The sequence below is a fragment of the Diceros bicornis genome, chromosome 15 (assembly GCF_020826845.1).
Source record: "Diceros bicornis minor isolate mBicDic1 chromosome 15, mDicBic1.mat.cur, whole genome shotgun sequence".
Lineage (NCBI taxonomy): Eukaryota > Metazoa > Chordata > Mammalia > Perissodactyla > Rhinocerotidae > Diceros > Diceros bicornis.
In genome coordinates this window covers 56,384,163-56,392,011 of record NC_080754.1, presented here as the reverse complement: position 1 = coordinate 56,392,011, position 7,849 = coordinate 56,384,163, and the positions used below count along the sequence as shown (strand labels likewise).

General features: G+C 35.9%; 1 pseudogene; it reads right to left on the bottom strand.

Moving 5' to 3' along the window:
* Nucleotides 1-6,532: 6,532 nt before the first annotated feature.
* Nucleotides 6,533-6,633, bottom strand: LOC131415095 (U6 spliceosomal RNA; annotated as a pseudogene).
* Nucleotides 6,634-7,849: the final 1,216 nt, after the last annotated feature.

The following is a 7,849-nucleotide window of genomic DNA, read 5'->3' as shown; positions in this document are numbered from 1 at the left end:
GGAAGGTTCTATTGCTTATGGTCAATTAAAAACTCCACATTTTGCAAATATGTGTTCTGAAAACTGTATTCTTCTAATTAAAGACTTACAAAATATTTTGCTTTGGGGTTTATTTTTCCTCACCAAATTGTAGGACTTTATCTTTGCTACAGTGCCTAGTGTTAGACTTAGGCTGCTTGTGATCTAGTGGGGGGTGGGAAGACAGAGCTAATGGGGGAATCTAAACAGAAAAGTAACATGAAAGCAAATAAAATGGTCTATACGAAAAGAATATTAAATAAAGAAGCGGCAATGGAATAACTGAGTCCTAATCGCGCTTTGTCACTGACAGGGTAAACTGTGAATCCGTCTCTTAGGTTCTATACGTCAACTTCTTCAATTGCAAATGTATAAACCATGCAAATTAGTGTCTTTTTATTCCAGAGGCAAGTTATTTTGTTGGAAGCAGCTAAAATCACTCCTACTGGCTTAAGCAGAAAAGGGGAATTTAATATAAGGGAAAAAGATATACCTTAATTAAACCAAGAACAGTAAGTAGAGTTGGGACTTGCGGGAACTGGAAATCCATGAGGACAATAGTCTCTCCGGGGCTACTGAGCTTCTTCTCTCTGCTGTGCTCTGAGTTTCATTCTGGCTTTGTTTGTTTGCTTATTTGTTTTGTTTTCTCTCTCTTTCTGCCCGTTTTCTTTTTCTGCTTCTTTGACCAAGTCTTCATTCTAGTGCTGACACAGCTTAAGCAGAGTTAATGTATCCTCAATACAAATCCCAGTTCCACAGACAGAAAAACACATTAGCCAAGTATGAATCAGAATCTGCCCCTTGGAATCAACCAACATTGGGGGTGGAGTCAAATGGTTCACTCTCTGTTCAGCGGGGACCCAGGTAGCAACACTGGGAAGGGTATCAAGAGACTAGAACAAGGTGATTGAACAACATGTCACTTCACTGAGGAAGAAACTATTATGGAATTTTGGAGTAGCAAAATAAAAATTTTCTTTATGTTTGCAACAATAAAAATGTTTGTTTTAAATATCAGTTGCATATATACATTAGATTTAGAAAGTATAATGAAAGAAGAGCTGTTGGGAAAAAGAATTCACAAATTTTTTGTAGCCTAAATTGCTTCTCATTCTTAGAACTAATTCTGTGAATTAGTCTTACTTCTGACTTTCTATATACAAAATTTTCTTCTCTTGGTCTTATTTGAAAATGAGCTTTCATGTATGTTTTTAATGATTTCTCTTTCCTGTAAAATAATCACGTAAAAAGAGGTAAAGTTAACCTTATAAAAATCATGGGAAGATATTTAGAAAACTAGGAAATTTATATCTGTTAATATTAAGCTCAATGAACTGAAATTCTCATTTCCAAAAATGGTCCATATTCTTAGGTCACGGTTTCTTCATTAGTGTCCACCTCAATTTTTCCATAAAAATTGTTTGTTCTTTAACTAGTTGATGTTATACTAAAATGTCTGAATTTTGCATTATACATTTTCAGTTCCTGAAGTAACAAAGTAAAAACTGAAGTATTTAGCACTTTTACATTTTTAGAAAGATTGTTTTCTCATTTCATTGAAATTTATCTAAAACCTGAATTATAGGAGATCATTGAGATCAACCTCTGTCAGTTGTAAATATTTTAAGATTATCATTAAGTATTCGGGGATGGATGTGATTTGTTTAAAAATGACCATAGCAATGGACCTGTGGGTTGATTTCCCTGGTTAACTAAGGCAAAGTGATAATAATAGTAATGATTATTATTACTTATATTTGATATTGGTTTAATGTTTACAAAGACCTATAAACTTGTTCTCGTCTGGTCTTAATTAAAATTGTGAGATAAAGATAGGAATTCTTATTCACTTTACATTAAAAAAAGGCTCATAGAAATGAATTATCTTGCCTATACCCATATAGCTATACAAAAGCAAAATCCAGATAGGCACTTTGATTCTAATTCGAACTCACCATTCTTTCTATTATACAGCAGGGTCTAATATTTGCTAATAATTTCTATGTACATGATAATCATCTTGCTTATTAAAATAATCCAACTGGGATAATACTCTATCTAACAGGAACAATAAAGATTGCTTTGGGAAGAGAATTCTCATTTCCTTTTGAGCAATTTCCCTTAAAAAAAAAATCCTGGAATGTAATTATGTAACCCAAATATCCATGTTGGTGCATTATTAATGATTTATGTAAATTCTTCTTGAGCCTATTTAGAATTTCATCCTGAACTCTTTCTTAATGATATCCATGAAAGCACTGAATACTGTAATCCTTTTAATTTTCTCCATTTAATCCCAAGGCCAGAGTCTTTATACCAGAATTCTATGATTTGGAGATTACTTTCACATCCAATGTAACTCCATTTTTAACATTTTCATTCATTTTTTTGAAAACACTAAATAATTAGGTCCTATTTAAATTGGGCCAAGTTTATTTGACATATGACTAGAGCCAAAACCCTAGCTCATTTCAAATGCAGAAAAACAACTATCTGGATTAACAACTCTTAATAAAATGTTCCTTCAGTAAAAGTACTAACTAGAACTATTTTATTGCCTATACTAACCCAAAATTTAAATAAATTTGTGAAAATGAAAGAACATATGATTTCTCTAATTTTAGAGGCTAATATTTGAGGCTAAATATTTACCATAATAGTACTAACGTGCAGAATGTTATTGCTACATACATCAATTCTTTTAATCTTCACAACTACCACAGATGCACTGTGCATAAAGAAACAGATACAGAGAGGTTAAGATATTTGTCTCTCCATATACAGCTAGCAAATAGAGCCGATACTTGAACTCAGGCAGTCTGGATATTCTGCTCCCTATTTTTCATTATTAGGATCTATTACTAGCTTTCACTGGAAATAAGATGACCCTCAGGTGTTTCCTGCTAGCACTTGTAATAGGTACAGATCTACTGGCTGGCACCTACCAGACTCCAACTAAAGGATCATCCTCCTGGTGAGCAATGTGACCCAGATGCTCCTTCTGTAAATTTCTGACAGCTTGAGCTTTCTTCCATTACCAATGTCTGAGGACTCAACACCTTCGCCTGACTGTCCACAAGGGTATCTTTCGTCCTGGTTACTTTTCCTCAAACTGAAGACTTTTCTTGGCTTTGGATGGCCTGTCTTACCCACGCCAGACAAACAACTCAAACAAAACACCAAAATCAAGACCTTACAGACTGTTACCAAAAAAGAGGGTGCCATAGTGTTGTTCAGGTGACCTCTAAACCATCTGTGAGGTCACAAATGGAGAATTTGTTTTTAAGAAATATTCTTATCTTCTTGTGTGGACAGTGGAAATTTCCTGGGGAAGAATATGGAACTCCTGATGATAGAGAGAGCTAGTATTTAGGTCATAGTATCGTGACTTGCAGTGGAACTCGCAGGAACTACTTAGACCTGAGATTGGCTCCTTGCCTTTAGTCTCTGTAATACGATTAGACTAACGACTTCAGTCTTACAATCTAACTTATTACATAATAGACTATTCCAAGATTTTTTTACAATGTTGACCATTTCTCTAGCTAAATAAAGAAATCAAATTGATCTAACTAGTTCATCAGTTAATCTTCTGCAAGGAGAAAACATACCTAAGTCTAAATTGACTCCTCTAAAGTTCATCTTATGGTGCTAGTGGCTTGAGCTAGAAAAGTAAAGTCTCTTTTTTGTTTCTCTAAAAGTAGATTATAAAAGGGAAATAAATATTAAGTTTGTTTAAACAAATAGATTAGTCACAATTCTAGGTGGTCAGTCTTGTGGAAAAATGTAAATTTTTCAGGCAGGAATGATATGCTCCTCTACCCAACCTCCATAATGGCATCCCTGGTAGGCACAATAAATATTTGTTCAGTTGAAGCATTAGAGCAGCAGTTCAACAGCATTTTCACAAGAAGAGACTGCCGGAAAAATGCGCAGTCTTATTTTCACAGAGGTCACATTGCCAGCACTATTATCTGATGCTAAAGATTTCACTTTCACGTACTCTCCAATGTACAAAAGAATAGAAAGATAAATTACATTTATATATATACAACTTACACTCTACAAGCCATCAAACATCAGATCAGCATGGTATTGTGCATTCTGCAACTTTCAGCATTTTTCCTTCAGCTGTTGATGTTAAAACATCTAGAAATGCTGCATGATCTTTGGAAGTCTGTAGCATAAGAAAGAAAGAAGCAAAATTAACTGTAGACACGTTCACAGAATAGTGCCATGTTTACAGGAATTGTTTGACTAATTTAGTAGTTGTCCATAGAAGGAGTAGAGTAACTCAGTCCCTTCTTTAAATACCGAGTGCCTTCTGGCAGAGTTTCTCAACCTCCTGACATTTTAGAGCAGGTAATTCTTTGTTTAGGAAATCTGTGCTGTGCACTGTAGGATGTTTAGCAGCACTCCTGACCTCTACCCACTAGATGCTAATAGCTTTCCTGCCTCCAAAGTTGAGACAACCAAAAATGTCTCCAGATAATTTCAGATGTCCTCTGGGGGCAAAATCACTGGTTAGAACCACTTAGCTACACACAACAGTTTAGGCAAAACCAAAGGAAAATAATTTATTTTACTTTATCCTCATTCAGGTCTAGTTTCTTTGCCTTGGAGCTCTAAAGACGTAAGGTAAATGCAAACTTCATCACATGCCTGTAAAGCCTGGATACACTCTTGATAATGCAGAGCTACCAGCGACTCTCCACCGCTGCTTGCTGCCACAAGTTTTCAATTTTTGTCTGGAGAATAGGAATTCATCATCATATTCACCTAGAAATCTGAGCTGTAGGTTAGTTACTGGAGCTCCCCAACCTGGCTCAGGAACATTCTATTTGAACAGAAGCCTCTACAGTTTGCCCAACCCTGGAAGAATCCATTAATCTTGTTGGCAGATGATCTTCTAGAATGAATAGATAAGGCTGCAAAGTCTATATCCCTAACTGTGAATTTTTTGTGAGAAGATCAAAAGGAAATTCTTAGAATGTACATGAGTATCTCTGAGTGCTTTCATTTTGGGCCTTAACAGTTGCTGACTGTGAGGTTGTTCCTCGAAGATGGATTTCTTTAAATACATGGTGTGAAGGGATGTTTGTGCTTCTGCTGTCTGTCTATACACCCATGCCACAGGAGGTTTGTCTGGGAAACAGACTCTGACTCCGAGATTTTCATGCAGTAAGTGTGTTGGAAAGTGCTTTGGGGATCAACTATGAGAGAGGAAGGGAGATGGGTTGGGGAGCGGAAGATTGAACTGCGATGCGGTCACAACAAAGGCCTTGTGGGGAGTTCTGGAGCTGGGATGGCCTTACAGAATCATCGTGACTTAAGACAAGGGAGTTGTGTGTTATGCACCCCTGTAAACCAGTCATTGGATGCAAGCTGACCAGGATAGGGGGCATGGATTTCGATGAGGCAGATCTTTTCAGCTGAGAAAAATTCCTGGCAAGGGATTGAGTTGGCAGCTGTCAGCCATCAGCACTCCTGACAGCTGGAGTAATTGAGGGCCTCAGTCCTCACGAGGCATCTACTAAAACTCATGTATCATTAGATAGAGAAAATGCTACATCACTACTTCCACAAATTTGTGGAAGCACTGAGATGCTCTTCTAAGTTAATTCTGGGCTCAGCATTTGGTCTGGAACATTTATTGGATCTTAAATTTTTTAGACAAAACATAGTTTTCAGGACGCTTGGAATTATTCTGTTTCCTTTCCTCTAATCTTTTACCAATACCTGGAAATGAATATAGGGTTCCTTGAGTTTCTCTGAAATTCAGAGAAACAGGTTAGAATGATTGTCAAAAAGAGGTAAGATCTATCATCAAAGAAAAACAACAGTCTTCTCCTTACAGATTATAGTAGTGGTCTCAGTAGTGCGTAGGAATGACTAGTGCGTATTCATAATGACTATGAGTAGTGCATAGAATTGGTCATTCATAGAAAATTGAATAAAATTCTTCCAGTTGACATAAACATTAATTATATAAACATTTTTCTTTACTGTGTTGAAAATGGCATCACACAAAGAGAAAAAACAAAAAATAGAAATATATTTTTTAAAAATAATCAAAATTATTGATTACAACTTATTTTTTTCTATCAGCACACAGTTTCAAAATAGTATATGAAATGTATCACACAGGATGAACATTAATAATGTCTTTTTTGTTTGTAGTGTCTGATTTTTAGAATGAGTGATCCATGAGACTGTAGAGACTCAGTAAAAATCCCAAATAATCACAAACCCTACCTTTAAAAAAATCTTAATTTTTTTATTTTTAACAGCTTTATTGAGATAGCTCTGACATATAAAAATTGTTTATATTTAAGGCGTACAACATGATGTTTTGATATATGCATACATTGTAAAAGAATCACTACAATCAAGCTAATTCACATATCTATCACCTCTACATAGTTACCATTTTGTGTGTGTGGTGAGATTAATTTAAGCTCTAGCCTCTTTGCAAATTTTAAGTATACAATACAGTATTGTTAACTCTCATAGCAAAAATATAGACTGCTTCATGAATTGGCCTGTCAACATTGAGGAGTCATGCTAATCTCTGTATTGTTCCAATTTTACTATATGTGCTGCCAAAATGAGCACAAAAAATCTTATTTTAAAAAAGCACTTAGGGCCAGCTCGGTGGTGTAGTGATTAAGTTCACGCGCTCTGCTTCGGCGGCCCGGGGTTCGCAGGTTTGGATCCCGGGCTCAGACAAACGCACCACTTGTCAGGCAATGATGTGGCAGTGTCCCATATCAAGTAGAGGAAGATGGGCATGGATGTTAGCCCAGGGCCAATCTTCCTCAGAAAATAAAAAAAGAAGAGGATTGGCAACAGATGTTAGCTCAGAGCTAATCTTCCTCACACACACACAAAAAACACTTAATCTTCATAATCTGATTCATACCCAAATTAATCAAAATAATTTATGCTTATCATCATTTTAATTTGTTTCACTGATTACCATCATTTTTAATATCATAGCTTCCCCTATTTTGAATTCCAAAATATTGGTCGTCTTTTTAAGATATGTCTTTTCCTGAGTCCTAGCTTTACTGATAATGAATTGCAACTACTATCACATGTGAAATAAGAGAAAACTCCAGAAAGGAAATCAAGAATAAGAATATGGGTGAGCCCATGAGAGGAGCCTATTAAAATCCTAGTTGTTCAAACTCCCATTCCTCCAACTCTACCACGAACTCTGGAAAGAATCATGTATAGTATTATCATTTAGCTTACTTTTTATTCCCTTTGTCTATCTATCTATCTTCTATCTATCTCCTCTACTCATTCTCAAAACTTTTGTACAAGCAGATACATACAATGGCACATGTATGATATTTTCTCCAAGTTAAAATTGTAGAGAACAATATGCAGAAAATAAAAATATTGTCTTTCCTGCATTATTCCTCTGCTGAGCAAAACAATGCAATGTCCTGAGGAGGAAGAGAAGTACTTGAGTTCTAAAGATAAGTGAAAACTGTGAAAAGTACGAGAACAGCATCGGTACATGAATAAATCATAACCAAGTTTTTGTCCGGGTGTCCTAGAGGAACTTTGACTGGGGACAGGAGCAGGGTGCTGGAAATGAGGAAGTCCTCTTCTCTTGAGCTTCCTCAAACTATCTAGTCGAACTCTGGAGAGGAAGAAGTTAAGTAAACAAAGATCTTCTTAATTCATCTTCAGCTGGTTTAACACCTCAAATATGCATGTTCCTTTCTTTCTCATCTAGAGGGTAATCTAAGTGCCCATCTTTAACTGGTACCACTGTGCCCCTCTTTTAGTAGTGTTTAGTGCAGTCCATCGTATATTT